General features: G+C 39.3%; 1 protein-coding gene and 2 long non-coding RNA genes across 3 annotated transcripts in view; 2 read left to right on the top strand and 1 right to left on the bottom strand.

Moving 5' to 3' along the window:
- Positions 1-26072, top strand: part of LOC311295362 (uncharacterized protein) — a 321297-nt gene that overhangs the window by 34956 nt on the left and 260269 nt on the right. The gene's annotated exons all lie outside the window — the stretch shown is intronic.
- LOC311295372 overlaps positions 1-26072 on the top strand; it is a 383037-nt gene that overhangs the window by 236078 nt on the left and 120887 nt on the right. The gene's annotated exons all lie outside the window — the stretch shown is intronic.
- On the bottom strand, positions 1522-2755 carry LOC311296312. Its single transcript, XR_014628562.1, has 3 exons — positions 1907-2755; positions 1773-1835; positions 1522-1673 (listed from the first exon to the last, which is right to left on the bottom strand). It is a non-coding gene; the product is annotated as an uncharacterized lncRNA (long non-coding RNA).

Here is a 26072-nt window from a genome sequence, read left to right as displayed (position 1 = left end):
AATCTTTTAAACCCATTCTGAGTATGAACCATCCACCGAAAGAGTTCATCACTAGTTTAAATCTCTCTCTCTCTCTCTCTCTCTCTCTCTCTCGGTTTCACTCTCAGTCGAAACTCATGTACTGTCATGTTTTCGTTTGTGTTTTGATCTGTTTTTCTGTTCAGGGGGGTATTCCAGAAAGCAGGTTATGTGACATACCCGGGTAAGTTTAAGGGTAAGTTAGTGGATAACCTCAACTTTCGGTTCCAAAAACGGAGGTAACTTTCTGGGTATGTATGTAACCATAGGAACTTACTCTCTGAAGATAACCTGCTCGGTAGCAGGTTATGTTCCAGGGTTAGTTTGTTTCAGAGAGGTGACGGAGCATGGCGTCCCCTTTTGAAGACGATCCAGTGGATGTGGAAGCACAGATAATACGAAATCTTTTCCGCCGTGAGGGTGATACGACCACGTATCGATGTGTTTTCGTATCCAAATGAATATTTACCGTTTTTCAAAAGAATCGTTAATTTATTAAACGAAGATAATGGAGTTAAATATTTAACTCCATTTATATAACTTTTTTGCGATGGGGAGTTTTTTGTATACAATAGTCTATTCATACTGTATACAATCACAATAATTTTAAATGTTTCTAATTATATAACTTTCAATTTCAGGGTTCCCAAATGTGATTGGGTGCATTGATGGAACCCACATTGCCATTAAAGCTCATTCAGTCAATGAAGGAGACTATGTTAATAGGAAGTCAATCCATAGCATCAATGTGCAGGTGACAATAGATTTTTTTGGGTGCTAAATGTTTGGGTGTTTAAACCATTAAATCACCCTCATTACTGGTCCCCACTAACTGGTAATATGTGATGCAACCCCTAATGTTGAAGCCAAATGGCCAGGGTCTGTACATGATGCCAGAATGTTTAGGGAGTCATCATTGTGCCACAAATTTCAACAGGGTATGTTTTGCCTTACACAATGTTTATTTTTATTTGTATGCAATTATACACTTTAACTACCTTTAGGACACTTCAGTGGTTACTTGCTGGGGGACAGAGGGTACCCTTGTCTGCCCTATATGATGACACCCTACCCTGAACCTGAGCCTGGACCACAGGCACAATTCAACCTGGCCCACAGCAGAACACGGGTCAAGGTGGAAATGACCATAGGCATCCTGAAGGCAGGTTTCAGTGCCTGCGTGGGCTCAGGGTCAGCCCAGAAAGGTCATGTGACATCACAGCTGCTTGTGTTGTTCTTCACAACATTTCCACACTGAGAGGTGAGTGGGCCCCCCCCCCCCTTCTCTTGAAGATGGCCAAGAGGAACCCCCAGTGAACCCAGTAGACCAAAGAGATGGCAGGGTGGTACGAGACATGATTTGCCAAAATCACTTTAATTAAAATCAGTTAACAGTCAAGTGTTGTTCACTGTTTCTTTATTTCCTGTAACAAAATACATTTGTATTTATTGCTTTAGATTTCATTCAACAACAAATGACAGATTAATGTTCACATACTGTTTCCCACCTTAAGCTGGTGCTCCAGCAATTCAAGTCTGGCCTTTTTTAGGTTAAGCCTTTTCTCCTCCATTTGAAGCTGTATAAGGTCCATCTCCATGTCACTTTTTCTGATTTGCTTTTGAAGGTGGACCTTATACAGCTCTTTGGCAGGCAACTAGAAAGACAGAATAATTAAACATGACTGATAAAGTCTGTAATACAAACACAGACCAAATATTTAAATGAGGAAGGAGAACTGCAGAACATTTCTTACAATGCTAAGATTCTGTGTGGAGGTAGATGGACCCTCATCTGTATTAAAATCTCCTGCCATATTCTGTAAAATGACAATGACAATTTATTTATTCTCTTATGCAAAAAAGGGGGAATGCATTCTATGCATCATACCTCTATGGGCCTCCCCACATTTTCTGTTTCTGTCACAGCAGAAGTGGTCTCTTCATCGTCAGCCTACAGTAAAAATAAGGAAGGATGCTTGGTCTAGCAAACAGAAACCTAAAGACAATAATCACTTACAACTGTGACAGTGTGTGGTGTTGCAGGAGGATCCAATAATACAATGTGGCCATCAGCAACACGATAATCATGCATATTCAATACTCAATGTATATTCTTAAACAAATACAACTAATAATGAAGGACATTAGGAACATCTAAGAGTACTAATAATAAGATTACAGTATACAGCATATGCAGTCAAAGCAGCATGCATACTGCACAAGTGAATCAATGACTGTAAAATGCATTCAAAATGCCTATTTAAAATGGTGACAATGTTGATGATTTTCTTTATTAAAACACTGACAAAAACAGTGAAAACATCAATAAATCATAAGTATTAATATGGTACACCTACATTTTACTAAGCCACTTGTCTTGGTTGCTGAGTCCGTTGAACTGCCCCTGGAATCCCATCGACCACAGGTCGCCCTTTATTAAGGGACAGTGCCAGCTCCTCAGCTGGGGTGAGGGAAGGTGGAGGTGGACCCCCACCTGTTTTACGGGCCTCAGCCTTCTTTCTATTGGCTACATAGAAAACTAAATTAGGCTACATTAAATACTAAATTACATTGCTGGAGAATGTTTTTGTGTTTCATTTTGACTTAGCTCACACTTCTTCTGGCTCCAGAAGGATTACACCTGATAAAACAAGAAGCCAACATACTAGCCAATTATGTGCATTACTACTGTAATATTAAGAAATGTATGGAGGCCAACAAGTAAATACTTGTCTATTTTTACTGCATGCCCCAAATAATTTTTGCGTCACAATGAAAGGGGAAAATAGCCCTTTTATAATTTTATAAACTCACTCTGTTATTTTTTGCCAAGCCAACTCTCTTTATTTTGCTGATGCAGCAGTATTGCTTTTTTTGTTATAATGGGATTATAGTCTTCATAAGCAAGCATTAAAACCTCCAACTCAGTTTCACCGAAGTATGTAGCTCGCTTTTTTTTCTCCCTGGGTTTCCATGGTGACTCCTGAAATCGGTGATCCATTGAAAATGTCTTTATGTACTCGCCGTGTGCGCGCATTAACTCTGGGTTACCAATAGGAGGTTGATTAAACTAACTCTTCTTAGGTGTTTTGGAACCGACATACTCATGGTTTGCGGGTTTGGGGTAAATCAACCCAGAGGTTATGATTTACCAAATGGTAAGTTAACCAGGGCGTGGTGTGGCGCAATGGATAAGACACATGCCTTTGGTGTGAGAGATTCGGGTTCGAATCCACTGTGAGACACCAATGTGTTGCTCCAGAGGCGTGCGACCTCTGACATATATAGCAATTGTAAGTCGCTTTGGATAAAAGCGTCAGCTAAATGTAAAATGTAAATGTAAATGTAAACCAAGCTTTCTGGAATACCCCCCAGGGGTCTGTTCTTCGTAAGTTGCTTAAAACATCCAAAATCAAACATCCAAGATGATATCATAGGCCTAATCATGATCTACCTAATCATGATCTGGCACACCTGGTTATGATTAGTATAGCTGGATTGAGTTATCTGAGATAATTGCGCGTTCATACGCTGGTTTAAAAGGGGATATGTATCGATAGTAGAAACATTGATCAGCAACACTGCTATTGGCTGCTCACCATGGCCAAAGAGTGCGCTCAGTTTTTCTCTGCAGCAGAGCAAGAGTTATTGCTTGAAGGTTATGCTGAATTTGAAAGCTTAATTATACCACCAGGGAACACCTCAAAGTGTGCGAAAGCCAGGAGAGAGGGCTGGCAAAAAGTAGCAGACAAATTAAATGCGTAAGTGCTCACCATGTTATGGTTCTATCAATTATTACAGTATATATTCTTGTATTTTAATAATTTCATAATTGCTTAATGTCAGAGCCACCTCGGGACCCACTAGAACAAGAAAAAGTGAAGTACAAGAATATTCTTCAAAATGGTAATCTTTCTACTTATACTGCTCTTAGTCTCTTTTACAAAAAACAGTTAAATGATGTGTTTGTCTGTTTAAAACAGCAAACAAGAAATGCTGAGAAAAAAGAAAACAGGTGGTGCTCCTGCACCCCCACATTATACCCCAGCAGAAGAGCTGGCCCTGGGGTTAAATGTGAACCGACCCATTGTGGAAGGCATCCCTGGGGGCAGCTCTTCCTTAGACCAAAAGCCAGGGACCAGTAGCAGCAACAATTAATTTTAAATTCTCTTGCTAAACTGTAAAATTTGTTGCTGCATTAAATTAAGTAGGCCTATAATCTAAATGGCTGGTACAGTCATTTCAACTGTTAAATATTGAGTAGTGATCAATTGCTTTGACTTGTGAAGGTGAAAACTGCTGAACTTAATGTAAAAATATTTTGTTGATCACATTTTTTTTCTAGTGTAGTTCATTGTAATGGAATTGGTTTCCTCTTTTGTGCAGTTTTACACAATACACCAACACTTTTACCTGTTCCCAAAAAAAGTGGTGACTGAAATATGTGCAGTAAGTGGACTTTTTCTAACTTTACATCAAAAGGGAAGAAAGTGCAACTCTTTGTAATACCCATTTGTTTCCATTGCACAGGACAGTGAAGAAACCCTCTCAGATTACTGGAGGAAGTACTTGTAAGTGCAAAAATAATTTTACTTAATTTATAGTTGTGTACATATTATTTCTGACTGCAATATGAGTTGCAGGAGGAAAGGCCTACATAAAGGCCTACTGCACAAGTGATACAGAGGCGGGCAATGTAGTACTTTTCCTTTTTATTTTTGTTGCATGAGGCTTGTGTTGACAGTTTTTTGTTATTTTATTATTTTAATAGTTCTTATATTACAAACAGTGAGAAAATAATTGACAACTGCATACTTGTTGATTACATTTATATATATATATCAATATATATCAATATATATATATTACGAATTGTAATAGTAACAGTAACTTACCTGCACGTTTACACTGTGAAATCCCTTACGGTTCACAAAATCCCCTTCATTGGGGCCTGGTGGGGCCTTGATGGGGACGTGTGTGCAGTCTATGGCACCAATCATGTTAGGGAAGCCTGAGGAACAAATACTGTAAGTCCTACTTTTTGGCATGTTCATGGTTGCATGATCTTCATTAACAATTATAATGTACCTGCAATGTCAAAAAAATTCTGCTTCACAACCTGGGGTCTTAAGTGGCTTGGAAATACCACAAAACCCCCTAAAAACCGCTTGAGTGCCAGGTAAGCTTTGCAAATGGCACGACATGCAGCACTTTTCCCCAAGTTTTCCGCATCTCCAAAAGGAAAGAGGAAGAGTGTAAAGGAAAGAGCCACTCACAAAGAATCTCAATGCAATGCAAACAGTTTGTGCCGTTGTTAAAGCACGACTCTGACGAGTTGAACATTTAACATGTGGTTCCAACAAATTAATGATGTATATGACACCTTCACGAGAAAAATGATCTCTCAATAAGTAGAATATCGTGCTGCGCTAAAGGATCCTGTCTATCTCGCAATACTCAATTAATTCGAAAAGCTCTGCAAATTATTCTTGCACTTCAGCAACAGGTTCCTGTCGTAAAAACGGACAAGACATGGCTGCGAAAACTTCCCGTGTCACCTCCGCTTATAAAGCCGCGATCTAATCCTGTTAACATGAAATAAGCCTGCTCGCGAGCAGGTTTAAGCTTACGCATCTGTTGCTATGTCTATATAAACACTTGACATCTCATCATCCCTCATCATGCTGTTTCCGTCTGCTATCAACGTGGTCATTCTCTTTGCAAATCATGACAGAAGGCCCCAGAGGGAACGTCTCAGGTTACGACTGTAACCGTGTTTCCTATCCACTGCGTCGAAAAACGCTGTGGGAATGTCTCTGCGTGATTGCGTCCTGAAGCACTTGTGAAATCAGTCCAATGGCGTGACAGAACGTCATAGGTGGGTGACGTTATGACCAGGAAGCTATAAAGCTCACACAGACCAAAAAAAATTCAGCTTCTGATAAGCCAAAGCAAGTTGATCACAGACAAGTATGGCAGGCCTAAACAGCGTCTCGTTCCTTTCAGGGAACCATGGTTACAATCCTAACCTGAGACGTTCCCTTTCAGGGAACTCGTGCTGCGTCAAAAGACGCTGTGGGAACAACTATAACCACGCCGCCATGCTGACCACTGCCTGTCTTGTGTGAAATCAGGCAAGCACAACTAAGAAAGAAACACATGGGACCCAGGGGTGAAGCCCACATAGGTTGTAAAACCTGACGAATGTGTGCGGAGAGGAACAGCCCGCCACATGACACATCTCTTGTAGGGATACCCCTTATTACAGTTTTTCTTAATTGTTTACACATAAATACTGATACTTGAGACACAATGACCACAACATGTAACTCATTCACCAACCCCCTGAACCAATTCTGCTAAACTACAAGCACAATTTCTGCTTTACACTCAAACTGCAGTTCTAAAACACACTTTTTTCAAAACACTACACACAATTCTCTGCTTTTGGCACAATTTTCATGCAGAATTCACACTGCCATTCAAATATGCACACTGACTCATCACATGGGCAAACACCCCTCACACAGTTTTACAATTAGCAATCAGAGCTTTAGCATAAAAGGGCAACAGGTGAGCTCTTCAATGGAGCAATGGATGCCAACATTGGATTTCTCTTTTTTACTGTAACTGTATACAGTCAATTATTCTGTTGTTTTGTATGTAGACCACTGTATGTACAACTTTGTGTTGGTTGGGATGTACATTGTTTTTGTGGGAAAAATAAAATATATTTGTTACCGTGTATTTGTGTGTTCTGAGTATAAAAACAATCTTCTCAAATATTTTACAACACACTTATGTATGTACTGTCTGTAGTAAGTGTAACACTGAACCAAAAAAAAAAAGGCCTTAGTCATTATGATGAATGGAGAAGAAGTGTTTTCCATTCATCTTAGTGTTTTACATTGAGCACATCAGTGTTCAACTGGTTCTTATAAATGTCTATTCATATGATGGTTTGTGTGTGTCATTTGAAAACAAAATACCATTTTGAGAAGAAATAACATTGTTTTGAATGTAAAGTTTCATTTTGCAGGAGAATTGAGGGGTTTTGCCCATTGTGTGTGTGTGTTTTGGATTTGTGTGTAGAGTTCTGAGAATATGAGGCAAGCTTTCAGAAAATGTATGTAAACAATTGAGAAAAACTGTAAGACGTACTGGCGGTTTTAGTTTAATATTTAATTAAAGCTGCAAGCAGCATTTATCAGGGTTCAAGCAGTTAAGGCCTTTAAGCACAAAAGCATTAAAAGTTAAGTTTTATTTAGCAAGCATGTAACCACTGATATAATAGATGGAAAAGACCATTTACAGCCAATACAGGCAATTTACCATATGAAATATATGGTTTTAAAGCATTTTAACAGCTATAGCGCCACCTATGGTCCTATATCCATAAAACTTTAGATGCTTGTTCAGAATGTTATCTCACATATGTTCACCAATTTTTGTGAAGTTCTGAGTTTTCATTTACGATTTATAGGCTTTTTAGTTTATTTAGCCACGCCCATTTTATAAATGACCCTATTACAGCCATCCAAATGAAAAAGTTCAACTTTTTTTGATAATTATTGATCTTCTAGAGCATCCAGAGAATTGTCCTAGACTGGTTTGGTTCTAATTAGGCGAAAAACCGAGGACTAATTCGCAAAAAGTAGGTTTTTAAGACGAGACACGGCAGGCAAAAACATCAGGGTTTTTTTTACTGGTCAATTTTGAGATTTTTGGATATTTGTCTTCTTTCAGACTTGTGGTGAAAAAAAGTCAGAAATACACATTTAGGCCTTTATTTTACTACACTTTGTCTGTTTGCGTCTGTAGATTTCTCATTATTTTTTTATTTTTTTTTTATATAAATGAACAAAAGTTGGCGTTAAACCAGGAAGTCATTTTAATGGCAGATAATAATATTGATGTTTTGAATACAGAAGGGCCACTATACAATGGCTTTTGTGACTTTCTGAAAATGCATGGTCTAACCCAATTAATTAGTGTTCCAACCAGAATAACTGAGCATAGCCAAACTGCCATTGACCACATTATTGTATCTGACACAAGCAAAATTCTACAAAGTGGTGTCATTGTGTATGGAATTAGTGACCATTTTTTAACCTACTGTATCAGGAAAGTTAAGAGGGCTCAGATTAAATGTCACAAATCTGTGAAAAGCAGAAGTTTAAAAGGGTATAATGTTAAAAAATTTCAGGACATACTTAATAATATCAACTGGATGGAAATTACCAACATATGTGATGTTGATACAGCATGGGATTGCTTTCAATCTATTTTCTTGGAAATACTTGACAAGATAGCCCCATTAAAAGAGACCAGGATTAAACAAAGATCACAGCCTTGGATAAATAATGATATCTTGGACACCATTTACTTGAGGGATAAAATTTTAAGTGAGTTTAAAAGAACCAAGCTGCCTGTTCTTTTTAAAGAATATAAAGTACTCAGAAATAAGGTTCAGCGAATGGTGGATGAGGCGAAAAAGGATTTTTTTATGTCTAAAATTGAGGAGCATAAAAAGGATCCCAAGAAATTGTGGGCAACTCTTAGGCCTTTGGGGACAAAAGAGAACCCTAAGCAAAAACAAGGTAAAATAGGCCTAGATATTACAGTTTTTCTCGATTGTTTACACACATTTTCTGAAAGCATGCCTCATATTCTCAGAACTCTACACACAAATCCAAAACACACACACACAATGGGCAAAACCCCTCAATTCTCCTGCAAAATGAAACTTTACATTCAAAACAATGTTATTTCTTCTCAAAATGGTATTTTGTTTTCAAATGACACACACAAACCATCATATGAATAGACATTTATAAGAACCAGTTGAACACTGATGTGCTCAATGTAAAACACTATGAGGAATGGAAAACGCTTCTTCTCCATTCATCATAATGACTTGGGCCTTTTTTTGTTCAGTGTTACACTTACTACAGACAGTACATACATAAGTGTGTTGTAAAATATCTGAGAATATTGTTTTTATACTCAGAACACACAAATACACGGTAACGAATATATTTTATTTTTCCCACAAAAACAATGTACACAGTGTACTACATCCCAACCAACACAAAGTTGTACATACAGTGGTCTACATACAAAACAACAGAAGAATTGACTGTATACAGTTACAGTAAAAAAAAAAAAAAAAAAAAAATCCAATGTTGGCATCCATTGCTCCATTGAAGAGCTCACCTGTTGCCCTTTTATGCTAAAGCTCTGATTGTTAATTGTAAACCTGTGTGATGGGTGTTTGCCCATGTGATGAGTCAGTGTGCATATTTGAATGGCAGTGTGTTCCTTGTGAAAACAAGAGATTTTCTGCATGAAAATTGTGCCAAAAGCAGAGAATTGTGTGTAGTGTTTTGAAAAAGTGTGTTTTAGAACTGCAATTTGAGTGTAAAGCAGGAATTGTGCTTGTAGTTTAGCAGGATTGGTTCAGGGGGTTGGTGAATGAGTTACATGTTGTGGTCATTGTGTCTCAAGTACCAGAAAATGTGTGTAAACAATTGAGAAAAACTGTAATGGGTCCATATTGTATGATAAAAAAGTGGTGGCAGATACTTTCAATAGTTTCTTCACAACAATTGCAAGAAATCTGGTGCAGAAGCTTTCATCTGCGTCAGGTGTTTTTAGTGATCCACAGAGGGTGCATACGTTTTATGAAGAAAAGGGAGTTCAGCCAAACACTTTTTATTTTAAGCAAGTAACAGAGGAGCTGGTATTAAAAAAACTTAAAGGCCTAAATCCTTCCAAGGCTACCGGTTTTGATAACATCTCTGCCAGATTTCTTAAGGATGCTGCTGAAATAATCACTCCTGTCATAACTTATCTTATTAATTTATCTATTGAAAAAAAACATTTCCCCAGTAAATTTAAGGTGGCAAGAGTGATACCTCTATTTAAAAAGGGGCCCAAATCTGATCCTGGAAATTTTCGCCCTGTATCTATCTTGTGTTCAATATCAAAAGTTGTGGAAAGGATCATTTATGAGCAAATAGACAGTTATTTAGCAGAACATAACCTTTTATTTGACTTCCAATCAGGCTTTAGAAAAGCCCATTCCACTGATACCTGTCTGCTTTATCTTACAGACTTTATTAGGAAAGAGGTAGAAAAGGGGAATTATTGTGGCATGGTGTTAATAGACCTTCAAAAGGCCTTTGATACGGTTCAGTATGATGTCCTTTTGAACAAACTAAAAGCCCTAGGATTTTCTCCAGCATCTCTTCAGTGGGTGAGGTCATACCTGGTGGGCAGAAAACAGGTGGTAGATGTGGAAGGGACCTTGTCCTCACCACTTAAATTAACTTGTGGAGTTCCCCAGGGGAGTATTTTGGGTCCTCTCTTTTTTTTATTATATGTCAATGATATGTCGTTAGCTATAGATTGTAATTTGTTTTTATTTGCAGATGACTCAGCTATTCTAGTCTCTCATAAAGACAAATCAGAGGTGGAAAGGCTGCTTAGTTCAGAACTCCTTAACCTCAGTGTTTGGCTAACAGACAACAAGCTGTCTCTCCACCTTGGCAAAACAGAGTCAATTCTTTTTGGGTCTAGAGATAAACTGAAAAAGGCTATGGGGTTTAGGGTAGTCGTTGGTAATGTTGAAATTACAGCCAAGGAAGCAGTTACTTACTTGGGCTGTATACTAGATAACAAATTATCAGGTGAGCTTATGGCCCGAAAAATTATTTTAAAGGTAAGCCAAAGGACTAAGTTCCTAGCAAGAATATCCAGCCTCTTAGATAGTAAAACTTTAAAAATCCTGGCTGATGCGCTTGTTCAATGTCATCTTGACTATGCCTGTACATCTTGGTATACAGGCATTACTAAAGGTCTTAAAGACAAGCTACAGATCTGTCAAAACAAACTAATCAGAGTGATTCTTAAATTAAATCCTAGAACTCATCTTCTTTCTCACCATTTCTCCAGTCTTGGGTGGCTCAGAGTGGAGGAGAGGGTTTCTCAACTTAAACTGTGTTTGGTTTATAAAATAAGAAATAATCTGGCACCCAAGTATTTATGTGATTACTTTTTAAAAATTAGTGATACGCACAATTACTGTACCAGGGGGAGTTTCACAGATTATAGGCCCTGTCGCTTTAGGAGCTGTGTGGGAAAGTACTCTTTCCTATACTCTGCAGCTGTCTTGTGGAATAGTTTACCTTTAAACCTTAAACTGTTGAGCTCTTCATATTATAATTTTAAATCTTCAGTAAAAAATTGGTTATTAAACTTATAAAGAAAAAAAGAAAGGAAATAGAAATCCTTGAAGTAGTAGGAATACTGTATTGTCTGTTTGTCTATTTGGGAATTTAGTCATTGTTTCTTTTGTTTTATTGTGTTTTTATTAGCTTTATTTTATTTGTATTTTTTTTTGCTCCCTTTCTTTATTGTTCTCAATGTTGTTAGTCCATGTACTGTTATTCATTTTCCATCATAAGGACCACAATGGAAACAAGCCTTTGGGCTTTTTTGTGTTTTTATCCTTTTGAACACTTCGTGTTGATTGATGCTGTTCAATAAAGTTTTCATTCATTCATTCATTCATTCATTCTTAAACAACATGCTGCTCCGCGATCGCTGTCTTCTTCCTGTCATCACAAGCACCGCTGGAAAGCTCTCTCTCTGCTGTACAATGCTGTTGGATCCAAATATGGTGATTTCCTTTTTATCAGCAACCTATCGTGAAAGTAAAAGGGCTGAATGCGCAATCTCATTGGCTGATAATAAATCTTTAAAGCCCGTTTTCTCAAAATGACTTTTCTCTCATACTCCAAGTCCGAAATATCCACTTCAGTAGCACCTATATACACCAAACTTTCCAGTCTTGTACCTATTTATATTATGAAGACATTTACAGAGGGATTAGTAAATATATTATTCCTAGCCTGATTTATATAACATTTTATTCCAAAAAACATGGCGAAAATCATTTTTAAGGCTATTGACAGTTTATTCTGATTTACAAAAGTAAATATCCATAAATCCCTCTGTAATGTTTTTCCCATCTAATATGTGAACAAAATGAAAAAATAATTTTTAACCTGGCTTTATCCGAATTTTGCCGCTCTCCCCGATGGCGGTGTGAACGTACAGTTAGGCCATCAATGTGTAACTTACTTACGATGGGGAATTGTTTAATTTGGACTTCTCTGTGCATGCTCTTTGAGGTGGTGACCATAGACCTGCATTATATGACTGACAGACAAGAACGATTTGACCTAAAAATATCAAACTTGAAACTACTGCGGAAACAAAGACACCTACATCTTGGATGCCCTTGAGGTAAGCTAAAACATACCAAAATTTAATTTCAAAGTGAACTATCCCTTTAACATGTTCACGAATATTTAATGAACGATTTCATTGACAGCAATGGTTCTAGAGGCAAAGTTGTTCAGGATGAGGAGATCTATCAAATGATATGCATATTGTGTGGATGAGTGTAACACCACGTGATTACAGAGCCATAAAACTCATTAGCGCCAACTAGTGGCTGATTTCTTTCAAAATTCTTACAGACTTCTAGGGTCATGAGTTGAACATGCCCACCGAGTTTCGTTCCGATCGGCCTCCGTTAACCTTGTCTAATAGGTGCTCAAATTTATTGGCCAACGGCGGCCATGTTTTTTGAGGACGCACACCACTCAGGTAAGCCACTGGGTAAGTACTCTTTACAAGGCTCTCAAGGAAGTCTTGGCTACACGGACCCCATTCGGACTGGAACCAGGTAGGTATTCGCAGTGAGGATGGAACGAATGCCGGAGGCTGCCAAAGGTAAGTATCCAGAGGACGGGGGTCCTCGATTCAGACGGGTCACAGGGAAAGCAGGTGGCGAGCGGGCCGGGCCAGGAGGGGACCCTGAACAGCAGAACAACACTTTAATCGAGACACATGCCGTAGTTACTCTCTTTCCTTCTGAACAGTAGCAACACTTTGGACCACCCGGCAAGAGGACACTTCACTTTGGCTGTGCCCTGCAACGATACAACAGGGTTCAATGGTTCAACAAGATGCGACAAGATGCGACACTCGACAATGATACCTTCTCTCCTTCTGTACAGGGCAGAGGCTTTCAGTGGGGACAGGTGGGGACCACCAGACGGAGAGGACGCTTCGAGGGAGACACTCCACTTGACTGTACACTGTAACCAGGTAACAGGATTTAACTCCCCCACAGCATATGGAACGTTCAATTGAAATACCTTCTCTCTGTACAGGGCAAGCCTTCAATAGGGCATGTGGAGACCACCAAGCGGGGAGGACACTTTGAGGGAGACACTCCCTTGACCGTACGCTGTAACCAGGTAACAGGGTTTAACTTTCCAACAGCATATGGAACGTTCAATTGAAATACCTTCTCTCGTTCTGAACAGGACAAGCCTTCAATGGGACATGTGGAGACCACCAGACGAAGAGGACACTTGAGCGGGACACTCCACTTCGGCTGTGCACTGTAACCAGGTAGCAGGGTTTAACTGTTAAACCGCATATCAAACGTTCACTCAAATACCTTTTCCTTTTTCCGAACAGGACAGCGACTTTCAATGGGGCATGTGGAAACCACCAGACGGGAAGGATGCTCTAAGCAAGACACTCCACTTCAGCTGTACACTGTATCGATGCAACAGGATTTGACCATTCAGCAGTAATAAGACATTCAGCTGCAATACCTTCTCTCGTTCCAACCAGGCAGCGGCTTTTGATAGGGACGTGTGGAGACCACCAGACGGGAAGGATGCTTTAAGCAAGACGCTCCAGTTCAGCTGTACGCTGCAACAATGTAACAGGAATTAATAGATCGGCAGCATTAACAGAGCGGGGCTGTCTCGAATGGTAAGTTGGGCGCTTGATGTGACAAACTCTGTTCAGAAACAGCGGGTGAAAGACTATAGAAGAGAGTGCACAGCAGACTATTAATACTTCTCCACACGATAAACTTCACTCCATAATACAAACCGTGTGAATCGTCACTTCAGGCACTGCATTCCACTCGCACACCGTGCATTCGGGCCAGCACTCACCCACCGGTCTTCCTCCCACCAGATCGACTCTCGTCTCTCACACGGGCTCCACTTCTCTCAGAGACAGTCAAACAGATGTAGTAATCGTCACATTCAGTGCAGGAAGAACAAAGGTTGGAGACAGATCATTAATTCACTCGGTGTAATACTTCACTCGTGCCACACGCTTTCCAGACTCTCCACACCACTTCAGTGTCAGTGCATATAAACAACGGATCAAATACTCATCACTTTGCGTCTTTCCCACTGTCGACGATATCCCCTGGATTTTCACTGACAAACTTCACTCTCTCATTTCCATTTCTCGGCTTCAATCTTCGCCCTGCTTCACAGCCTAGCCTCAATACAAACAGCCCGCCGACAAAACACAGTATCTCACGGGAGGAAACCCAACCTCTCACGGGGGAGAAAGAACCACACCGACCGTCTGTTTCCTCTCTCTTTTTAAAGCCCCATCTTAATGCGCGTTCCTCTCACAACACTCTTTGTAATTCTCCTCACCTGCTGTCAATCAGGCAATTGGCCTCGCTGCCATGGCAACAGATTTCGCGGTGTGATGAGACGACCATCCACAAGAGGTCTCCAAATAATACTGCCTTCACGAGGATTTTACTCTCTCTCTTTATCTGGCTTTTGTCACACCGTGACAATGTGATGAGAAGCTGAAGTCCACAATGATGGACCATTTTCTTTCATTGTCATCTAATACTACAGAATCAAACAACAGAAAAACAAGCCATTCCCCTTTTTTCCGTAGATGCACGGAATGAAAGTCAAAAATAAACTAAAACAGAAGAATGCTTTGATTTTGTAATGTTTGAATGCTGAACCACAGAGCCATACGTCACAGCAGTTTCAGGACAGCACCAGGCCAGCTATTCATGCAGTCTTAAGAGTTGCGCAATACGCAGTGGATATCTGTAGTGTATAATTTGATGGTCAAGATGGGCTTAGTCCGCTGTCGCCAGGTTGTCACGACGGACGCCTCTTTGACTGGTTGGGGTATGCTCTTCGAGGGCAGACCGGCATGCGGTGTTTGGAGGGGTGAGCATCTCTCGTGGCACAAAAATTGCCTGGAGTTGCGAGCCATCTATCTGTCCCTGGATCACTTCCTTCTGGCCCTGATGGGCTGTCATGTCATTGTCAGGATGAGCAACATGGCAGTGGTGTCTCACGTAAATCGCCAGGGAGGTTTGCGGTCGCGCACCCTGGACAAGCAGGTGCGCCACCTTCTCCTTTGGGCTCAAGACAGGTTTCTTTCGCCCGAGAGCAGTTCACGTTCCAGGGGACTTGAATGTTGCAGCGGACTCCCTGTCGAGACAAAAGCTCAGGTCGGGGGAGTGGATGTTGCAACGCCAAATAGAGGCTCAAATTTGGAACATGTTCGGCGAGGCGGATGTGGACCTCTTTTCATCGCAGAGCTCGACGCAGTGCCGCCTGTGTTTCTTCCTGTCTCATCCAACACCTCTGGTGATAGATGCCTTCACTCATCCGTGGCCGGATTTGAGACTCTATGCAGTCCCTCCAGTCAAGCTAATCCCTTCAGTCCTTTGCAGAGTGAGGGAGTGATTCTGGCCATCCCAGACGTGGTTCTCGGAACTGAGCCCCCTGGTGGAGGAGTCCCCTTGGCAGATTCTGATCAGGAGAGATCTGTTGTCTCAGCTCCAGGGCAGAATGTGGTACCCTCGACCCGAGATATGGGTCAGGGACAATCGCTAGCGACAGTGGCGTCTAGTCTTCCCGCTAATGTTCGGGAGACCATTGACAACGCGTGTGAGCCTTCTACTACATGGCTGTATTTTTCTAAGTGGAAGGTCTTTGAGTCTGAGTGTTCAACTCGTGCAGTGGACCCAGTCAGCTGGTCGGTTCAGTGCTGGAAATCCTGCAGGATAAGTTTGTGGCTGAGCGGCTGCAACTACCTTGAGAGTTTGTCGAGGCTGTCGCCGCCTATCGGGAGTCAGATGAGGACCCCTGGGTAGATGCCGTCTGGTCTCTTTGTTTGTGCATGGAGTTAGACACTTGAGGCCTGCACATCCTATTAGTGTCCCCACCTGGGATTTATTGGTTGTTTTGGAGGGGCGATTAGAGCCTCCCTTTGAACCCTTGGAGTCAGCTCCAGACCAGATTCTGACTCTCACTGTGGCACTTTTGTTAGCGTTGGCCTCTCTTAAGCGTGTGGGGGATCTGCAGGCTCTTTCTGTGAGTGAGCCTTGCATGGAGTTTGCCCCAGGTCTTGTGAAGGTGTTTCTGCGACCCAGACCTGGTAATTTCGCCAAAGTTTTGTCCACATCATTCTGCTCTCAAGTGGTCGTGCTTCCGTCTTTTTGTCTTTCGTCTTGGCATGATTCTATACAGGTTCAGACAATCAGCACCAACCCAAGGGCGTTCCCATTGTATAATCGCTATGCAGCATCTCGTTCCATATTCAGAGAACGTGGTTGCGCAAGTAACCCGAGATCGCAAGTAACCCAAGATCATCACCTGCCTTCCCATTCAGCGAGGTGTGTGTTTCCATCTGACATCTACAATATCCTGCACCTGTAGACCGAGACTTCCATTATCATTAATCTCAAGTCATCGAGCTATACTGTGCTACAAAATAAACAACCTGTCACTATATCTCAGTCTGTGTTCGGTAACATAATAGTGTTGTGGGTATAAAAGATTTTCCATCGGTTTTTGTTTACTTTTAGGTCATGGGTGTTAAACTGCATACATTATTTATTGTGGATCTTATAACTATGGTCAGTATATTGTGTGGCACATTTCTGTGTGAATTGTTTTGTGAATGTCACAGTGTGCAGCAGACTTTGCAAACAGGCTGTTATTTAAGTATGAGGAGTGCAACACTGAGAGAAAGCCTACATGGGATCCAACAGAAAACCAGCCCGTAAGTAAGCAATGTTAATAATTTTTGCAGAAAAAGAGGGGTCATAGAAAAGAGTGGAAAATGGTCACAAAAACTTTTATTGAATTAATTTGATAACTCTGAGTAAAACTTGACATTATAGTGTCAATGTATTATGTTTTATTTTAAAGGAAATGTAATGTAAAAGGTAAAGTCCCTATCCTAAATGATTTTAATTTATTTATTGTTTTAATAAAATAAGCCTACATTTGTCCTATAATATCATTGTTTTACAGCAGTATAAATTAGGTATGAATACTCTCTTTTAGCACCAAAAGTACATTTGGAATGAATTGGAAATAACATTAGAAGTAATGCGTTAATGATAGTGTATGTGATTATTTTCAATTCTAAAATTGATATGGCATAATAAAATGAAAGTGTGTGTGTCGGGGTTCAGTCACATTTTTAAAAAACATTTTAGCTTTTCAATAGTAAACTTACAAATTCACACTCTTATTCAAATTGTTTTACTGATTAGAAAAGCAGCAAGCGAAAGCTGTGTTGCCACATTGGGACGGTGATTTCCGGACCAAAAGCTCACCAAAACCCGCCCACTCCAAGAAAAAAACGGCCAAAATTTTACTGCCAAAATAATGTGATATAATTGTATTGCCATGTCATTCAAGGTTGAGAAGCACCATTTTTATCTTGGATGTAGGCTACACATTGCAGAACATAACGCAGAATTTAGCAGTCAAAACTGATTCATTGTTGATTCAAACCTTTTTCAGCAGCTGTCAGGGTTGAGTAGAGTGCAGTCTGGACGGTGTAAAAGTTGCAGATGTCTGGCTAGGCCAGTGAGCACATGACCATGGGCAGGAGTCGTCCCATATTCGATTTCAATTTAAGTCTTCAACTGTGCTCTCCTCTCAGAGTTATATTCACCAAGTCATCTCCCACCACATGTGTAATCCACATTTTTAGAGTTGCTCATTATCTCACTCTTTACTATGCAACTTACTGTATCGATCACTTGAATATGCTACAAGTTATCGTGCTAAATCGCATCTGCCTGCTGATCGCTGATTGCCTAAAAGTGCGTGCTTGTCTGCGACGTCAACACCAACGCCAGCTGACTCTGCATGGGCGTGTGTGTGTACAGTAATGTCATGATGACTGGTTTTATGGACTCTACATGCACACTTTAGTTTTGTTTTTTAAACTGTAGATGTTTGAAAGCCGCCGAACTGACCCCAAACTATGGAGCCAGATCAGTATCAATAATAATTTACGCAAAAAACACAATTCATACATGAGTGTGAACAGGAACAGGAACATTAAATGTAATCATGATCAAGTCATTTGATATATATATTTTTTTTCCCAAAGGATTCAGAAACTTTCAAATTAATAAAACTTTGCATCAAATGTAACTATGCATTTGAATCTTTTAATTCTGGCATAAAACAAGAATATTTAATAACGCATGCATAGCAGGATTTTATTCCTAGAGCGTGTACATATAGTCAGCAGGATAAAAATGAATACAGCAATGCATCACTTTTAAACTCTTGTTGAAACAACTGTCAAAATGGATGGCTTGCAACATGACTGTTTTGAAAGAATTACAGTAGGAATGGTAATGTCACAGTACTTTGGATTCATTTATTTACAAAATACAATTTAAAATGTATTAGTAATGTAATCTTTCAGTCGCTATACCCACCCAGTAAAAACTCGACAAGATGACATTGACAGACGTATAAACAACGTTAAATTTTGGTTGAAAAGTGAAAGGTCTTTTTCAGGTTGTTGAAAATACTTCTATAAAAGGTCTGCACTTGTGTCAAAATTTGGTTGTAAAGTGAAAGTTAAAAAGACGTCTTTTTCGGGCCTAATTTCAACCGTGAATTCATGATTATATTTATATTTCATATTCATAATTACTGTCAAAATAGGACAATTCACAAAAGAGTATCAAAACATTTATTGACACATCAAATACATATTACACGTAAAAAACACTTTCCTGATAATATCTTAAGCCTGTATTTGATCAAACATACCCTAAAAACAGTAATATTGTGAAATACTGCAACAAAAAAAGTATTTTTTCTATGAATTATAGTCAAGTGTAATTTATTCCTGCGATCAAAGCTGAATATTCAGCATCATTACTCCAGACTTCATTGTCACATGATCCTTCAGAAATCATTATAATATTATGATTTGATTCTCAGGAAACATTTCTAATTATGATAGTGTTTAAAACAGTTGTGCTGATTAATATTTTAGTGAAAACCATGATACAGTTTTTCATATTCTTTGAATAGAACTTTCAAAAGAGCAGCATTTATTTGAAACAGATTTTTTTTTTAACAATTTAAAAGTCTTTAGATCAAATGAATCCATCTTTTTTGTATACACATAATTTTTAAAAACAACAAATCTTTAAAATATTGAAAATGTTTGTAACGTAAACGACTCTGGGTCAATGCGAATTAGCTCAAGAATATAGGGAATTTTGGAAATATCAATAATCATAACTCATGGTCATAATTCATAAATCGCATATACTTTTACTTTATCAATTTTCTGTATTTACGTCTTGGCTGGCCTGGTCTCTTTTATCAATCATTTACTTGTCCAGCAAGTGTATGTAAAATAGCTTATCACAGTTCAGCCAGGGTATTACCGTATTTACAAACTCCAAGAAAGTTTTATCTTCTGGCCACGAACATCAAACTTTCTGAGCTTATGAATTAAAAACTACTCAAGGTAGTCTATAATATCGAGCTTGTAGCTTAGATCTTTGATTTCATTGACTTATAAGGCAGGTTTTCAAACACAGAGACAATTAAAAGTATAAATGGGTTTATTAATAAAATGGCACACACTAGAGATTATATAAGCTACAAATATAAACGTACATAAAATGCAAACAATAAAAACAAACAAACATTTAAACAAACATGACGTGATCGGAATGAATGAAATGAAAGAAAGAAAGGAAGAAGGATATAGAGAGAAGGGAAGCTAGCAATTATTACATACAGAAACCTAAGAGCCAGACACCTGAAATCAGCTTTAGAGAGATCAAAAGATACTTGCAAGTCTGTTCTCTGTTCGGGTGAGGCTGAGACAGGAAGGAAGCGCGGACGGTGTCCTGTTTCTGCTGCGTCTTCCGGTGTCGCGGGAAGCTTAAAAGGCTCACTGAATGTAACGTTTACCGGAAAATAAGATTCATCTCCCGTGAAGGAAGAGGTAAAATATAACTTAGTTGCAAAGAACGGCAGCTACGACTCGAACATGTGTTTGTCCGAGGAGAAGGCCTGAGCCTTTCAGATGTTTCTTGAAGCCGGGGAGAAGAGGAGGAAGGGTGAGAGATCAGGGTGAGAGATTAGGGTGAGAGCGAGGAGATGAGAGAGAGCGAGAAGAAGAGGTCTCTTCCTTTTAAAAGACATCTGTTTACGCCCTCTTTTTGGGACAACAGCAAATCAGATCTTCTGATCTGAGGCGGGAAGAACGTTTCTTTGTTCGTGAAGAAACGCCTACTTTGACTGTCATGTGAGAGATCGAAAATAGCATTCATATTTAGAAATACGGTATTTCCTGGAATAAATGCATATTATTGTACTTTGCAGTCAAGATTCGACTCTGACATGTTTTTTCCATTACATTGATACCTCGAATGACGTTTTTGCATGAAAGAAATACAGGGTTACATAATTTCCTCATAATCACTAGCATAGTGATTTTGATTATCATAATAACGTTGCATAGATACCTCAGACATTATCTGGCAAATTATACACACATACAAATACATATCAAAAACATTGCTATTGGATCACATGTGTGGAAATGTCCGTTTCCAAGTCCCCACGTGTGTGTGTGTGTGTGTGTGTGTGTGTGTGTGTGTGTGGAGTATCTGGAATGTCACGAGTTTATAAAGTCACGGGGAGTTCACGCTGAACTGGGGGGATACCAGTCACACCGGCGCTGGTGAATTGCCCCGCAGGGAGTAATAATAACCAGAGCTCGTCTTCCTAAGGACAAAGAAGATGTGTTCGACACCCTCATGATTCACTTAATTTGAAAAGCAGCTGGCCGGATGTCATTGTCGCTACATGTTTATAAAACTGAACAATGACCAATTATAACCACATAAGAACACTTTAAAAGGATAGTTCACCCAAAAATGTAAAGTCTGTCATTAATTACTTACCCTCATGTTGCTCCAAACCCATAATACTTTTGTGCAGAACATAACATTTTTTTTCCCACAAATTATGTATCTCCGACACATGTTGCACCGTGAGATGGCTGGCTCTCAAACCAACACAACACGGATGCATCGTGGTGCTCTCTTGTACACGTGTCAGAGATATATATTTTGTGAATAAAGATGCAATGTTTTTTTTAAACACACAAGGCATTCACAGTGCTTCATAAAATTGAGGTTAAACCACTGAGTCATATGGATTACTTTAATTTACTTTAATGATGTCTTTAGTTACTACCTTTCTGAGGCTTGAAAGTGGTAGTTGCATAAACTGTAAAATGGAAGGACAGAAAGCTCTCAGATTCCATTAAAAAGGCCGACATTTGTGTTTTGAAGATGAACGAAAGTCTTGCAGGTTTGGAACGACATGAAGGTGAGTAATGAGTAAATATTTGGTTACATTTTACACCACCCTGGACACATTTTAGCACACTGGCCAAACCATTGTTTGAAATTGTGCAAGAAAAGTCATGCAAGTATGTTGGGTTGATCAACAAACCAAGACTTCTGCATAAGATGTATTTTCTCGTTAATGAGGAAGAACCAATTAGACAGCTATGTACCTACAGAACCAAAATTGGTGTTTACCAATCAGTGGGCATTTTCAAACTACAATGGGTGTTTTCAAGCATTTTGCATCAGGCTTACTAAAATCATGAAGACCCACCCCTGAACCAAGCCCCCAAGGGATTAGAGCAAATCAGGTAAAGTGGTTGAAAATGCTCATCATCGTGGTCATCAACGGCAAATCACTGTTAGTTCAATGTCACTATCTCCATCCATGAGTGCTGTCGGCTTTCATCAGCAATCAATTCTGATCCAACAACCTATAAACATTGAAATTTCAGTCTCAACCAAAATGATTGTTTAGATCAAAACTCAACCCTCTATCAATGTCACCTTGCTATGGGGTGCTATGGTGATACAGGATGTGCTGTACTTTCATTCTAACCACAATACTTCAGAAGGATTTACTAAGATTTTGACTAAAATGAAGGATATTCAAGAAACTTAATTCTTATATTGCAACCAGGGATTGAAATTAACATCACCCTACCCGCAGGTGAAATGTGGGTGAAAACAGGGACGGACTGGGGCTAAAAAACAGCCCTGGACTTTCTCCCAAATAGGCCCATCATCCGGCCATTCGCCTCTAGGCGTGTGCAACAGACACTAGCCAGGATGTCCTGATACTATGCCACAACACTGTAGCCTATCAGACAAGATATTCACAGCAAGTAACATCTCAAAACCAATGATGATAATTGGGGTTGTGTTTTTTAATGAAGCCTCAGCCTTCAAATAAAAACAAAAAATGTACAATGCCATAAAATACAAATAATGAAATGTCACTGGCTACAGAAACCCCAAATTACACAAACTTGTAATTATAAAACATATAATTACAAAATTATATAAATATGGTATAAGAGGCATAGCTCATCAGTGGGTCAAAAGCTATTTAAAAGAAAGAGAGCAGTTTGTTGAAATCAATAACATAAAATCACAAAATTGTCCAATAACTTGTGGTGTACCCCAGGGATCGGTATTAGGTCCAGTACTTTTTCTTCTTTATGTGAATGATATAGCAAATGTTTCTAAGTTACTAAAATGTATTTTGTTTGCGGATGATACTACTTTATTTTATGCTGGCAAAAATATAAATGACGTATTACAAGTTGTAGAGTATGAGTTTGGGAAAATTATGAGATGGTTTAACGCCAATAGTCTTTAAATATTAGTAAGACAAAATTTATGATTTTTAGTTGTATAAATAAGGATTTGATGCAGCATTGTCGGTACAAGGAGTACAGATTGAAAGGACTCATGAATTTAAGTTTTTAGGTGTTGTGATCGATGAACAGTTGACATGGAAATTTCATATCGATCATGTTAAATCTAGGGTATCCCAAATTATAGCCGTGTCACATAAGGTAAAAGAATCTGTTAATAAATGTGCCTTATTTTTGTTATATAATTCATTGATTGTTCCACATCTGACCTATTGCACTGAAGCATGGGGAAGTGCAAACAAGACTTATACAGAACCAGTTTTTAAATTACAAAAACGTGCCATTCGCGTTGTAAATGGAAGTGAACATAGGGCCCACACAAATCCAATATTTCTTCAGTTAAAAACCTTAAAATGCAATGATTTATTAGAATATAGCCTTTTAAAAATAATGTATAAAGCTCACTTGAAAATATTACCTGATAAATTGCAAAATAGATTCATCAAGAGAGTTAGTCGATTAAATTTAAGAAGAACTGAAGTCTTTCAGAAACCCGAGTTTAGAACAAAATTAAAGGAAAGATGTGTCTCAATACAAGGTGTCAGTTTGTGGAACAATCTAAATAGTGAAATTAAAACTTCTATATCGTTTTTTGTTTTTAAGAAGAGTGTAAAAGCATTACATATAGAGAAATATAATGCTTCTATTTAGCAGGAAAATGTGATATTTGATTTATGACTTTGTATATGTGCTGCAAAGTAGACGTGTGTTATAAGCGCACCTCTTTGGAATTGTAATTTAATTTATGTTGATAAGGGGCAGATATTATAAGTTTATCTTCTTTCTGCTCCTTTTCATTTCTTTTTTTTTAAAGAATGAAATAAAAATATGAAATGAAAAATGAAAATGAAAATATAGTTACTATATACCAGGGGTCTCCAACCTTTTTGTGTGCGAGGGCTACCTCAAGGGATAAAATAATCTAGAAGGGATTTTTATTTGTTATACTCCAATATTTATTATACATATTAAGCTAATTTGTTTACTTAGGACTGTATTGCACTGGTTCAAACTAGCTGTGCTCGCACTGGTGTGTCGGTCAGAACACAGGAGCCAGGAATCAGAATTAACAGTTTAATTAAGTCCAGCATGAATAATCAGCACAATGAACGGCACAGTCAGACCACAGGGAATGGAATTATCTTATCAGACGTGGTATCTGAGGTAGTATGTTGTGTGGTCTGAAACAGTGAATAATAAACAATAATTAGCTAATATCAAACATTTCCATCATCATTAACAACTGGCATTTATCCTAATATCGTTCTATTATAAACATAACATTACTTACAGTAATACCGATTTTTACCACTAGGTGGCGCATAGCGCTCATAAACGGAATTATCCGAAATTAGAGTCATTACACAATAAACTAACACATATATATAATTTCAGAATGACGATCTATACATTATTCAAACATTTGTACACAGGGAAAGCATTAATCAGTGATCAGTAGCCTATTATACTGAACTCAAGTGTATTTGGAATATTCATATTAAATGAACATCTTAGGCTAGACTCTAGGATAGTCGTCACCTCAGAGACAAACGAACTCAACTCACGATGTTTTGATTATTCATCGTATGTGACACTCAATAGAAAACACTCATTAAATTACTTACATGGTATCATTGACGCACAACTTAAACATATCCACTTTGACCATGACAGTTAAGTTCAGCGCTGGGGAAACGCATTGTCGGCCCATCAGGAACAGAAAGTGACTGACGCAATGGAGTAACAACTGATCTGATTGGTTGTTCCTTCCCAACATCGCTGCCCCCAAATATGTTGAACATATTTGCTACTTTAATGGAACAGTCATTTAGGGGGATCTGAGTCATGATCGTCATCTGCGAGGGCTGGAAGCGGGATTAGTTTTGCAACTGGCCGAGTGTATATTTTATTCTTCACTTGGATTTCCACTGCTCTGATATGACCATCTGATCCGGGAAAGGTCTTGACTACTTTTCCGACCAACCACATGGCACGTGGGAGTTGTGGGTCTACAAGCATAGCAATAGTTCCTGGGGAAATGTCACTCGTATCTTTACACCATTTGTGACGAGCTTGGAGTGCTGGTAAGTAGTGGCGAATAAAGCTTGACCAGAATTGATCGGTTAGCACCTGGCTCTGCCTCCATCTCCGCCGCCCCATTAGCTCTGTAGCTGGATATACAACAGGTGGTAATGAACTATCAGGCCGCCCCATGAGTAGGTAATTGGGCGTGACTGGGTCAAAGTCAGCTACATTGGAAGATGTGTACCCAAGAGGTTTACTGTTCAGGATCCCTTCCACTTCAATAAGCACTGTGAGGAGCACTTCCTCAGATACTGTCTGTGAGCCGATGGTGATACGAAGAGCATTCTTTACCGAGCGGATCTCTCGTTCCCAGGCACGAAAGAATCAGTGGGCAATTTAGCACCTGGCTCTGCCTCCATCTCCGCCGCCCCATTAGCTCTGTAGCTGGATATACAACAGGTGGTAATGAACTATCAGGCCGCCCCATGAGTAGGTAATTGGGCGTGACTGGGTCAAAGTCAGCTACATTGGAAGATGTGTACCCAAGAGGTTTACTGTTCAGGATCCCTTCCACTTCAATAAGCACTGTGAGGAGCACTTCCTCAGATACTGTCTGTGAGCCGATGGTGATACGAAGAGCATTCTTTACCGAGCGGATCTCTCGTTCCCAGGCACGAAAGAATCAGTATCTATAGAGGTAAGCAAGTCGAGGTGAACACATCTTGTGGTGAGGCACTTAAAGATTATCCCCCATCTCTTCTCACAGCGTCTGCCAATTTTGATTTGAAATGGTCCAAAACAGTCCATGCCCGTACTATAGAAAGGTGGTTCTTGCAGTCTCAGTCTGGCTGGTGGCAGATCTGCCATCTTTGGAATTACTGGTTTGCCTTTCCACTTGTGACATTCTTTGCATAGATGTTGATGCCTACGGATGGCTTCACGCCCTCTCAGTACCCAAAATTTTCGCCGTATTTCTGCAAATACTCTCTCTGGTCCGGGGTGGCATAATTTGTCATCATAGTCTTTTATTAGTAGTTTGGTGACTGGGT

Source organism: Rutilus rutilus (genome assembly GCF_951802725.1).
Source record: "Rutilus rutilus genome assembly, chromosome: 8".
In the NCBI taxonomy this organism is placed as follows: domain Eukaryota; kingdom Metazoa; phylum Chordata; class Actinopteri; order Cypriniformes; family Leuciscidae; genus Rutilus; species Rutilus rutilus.
Note: the sequence above shows the minus strand (reverse complement) of the source record. Positions and strands in the feature narration are given on the sequence as shown.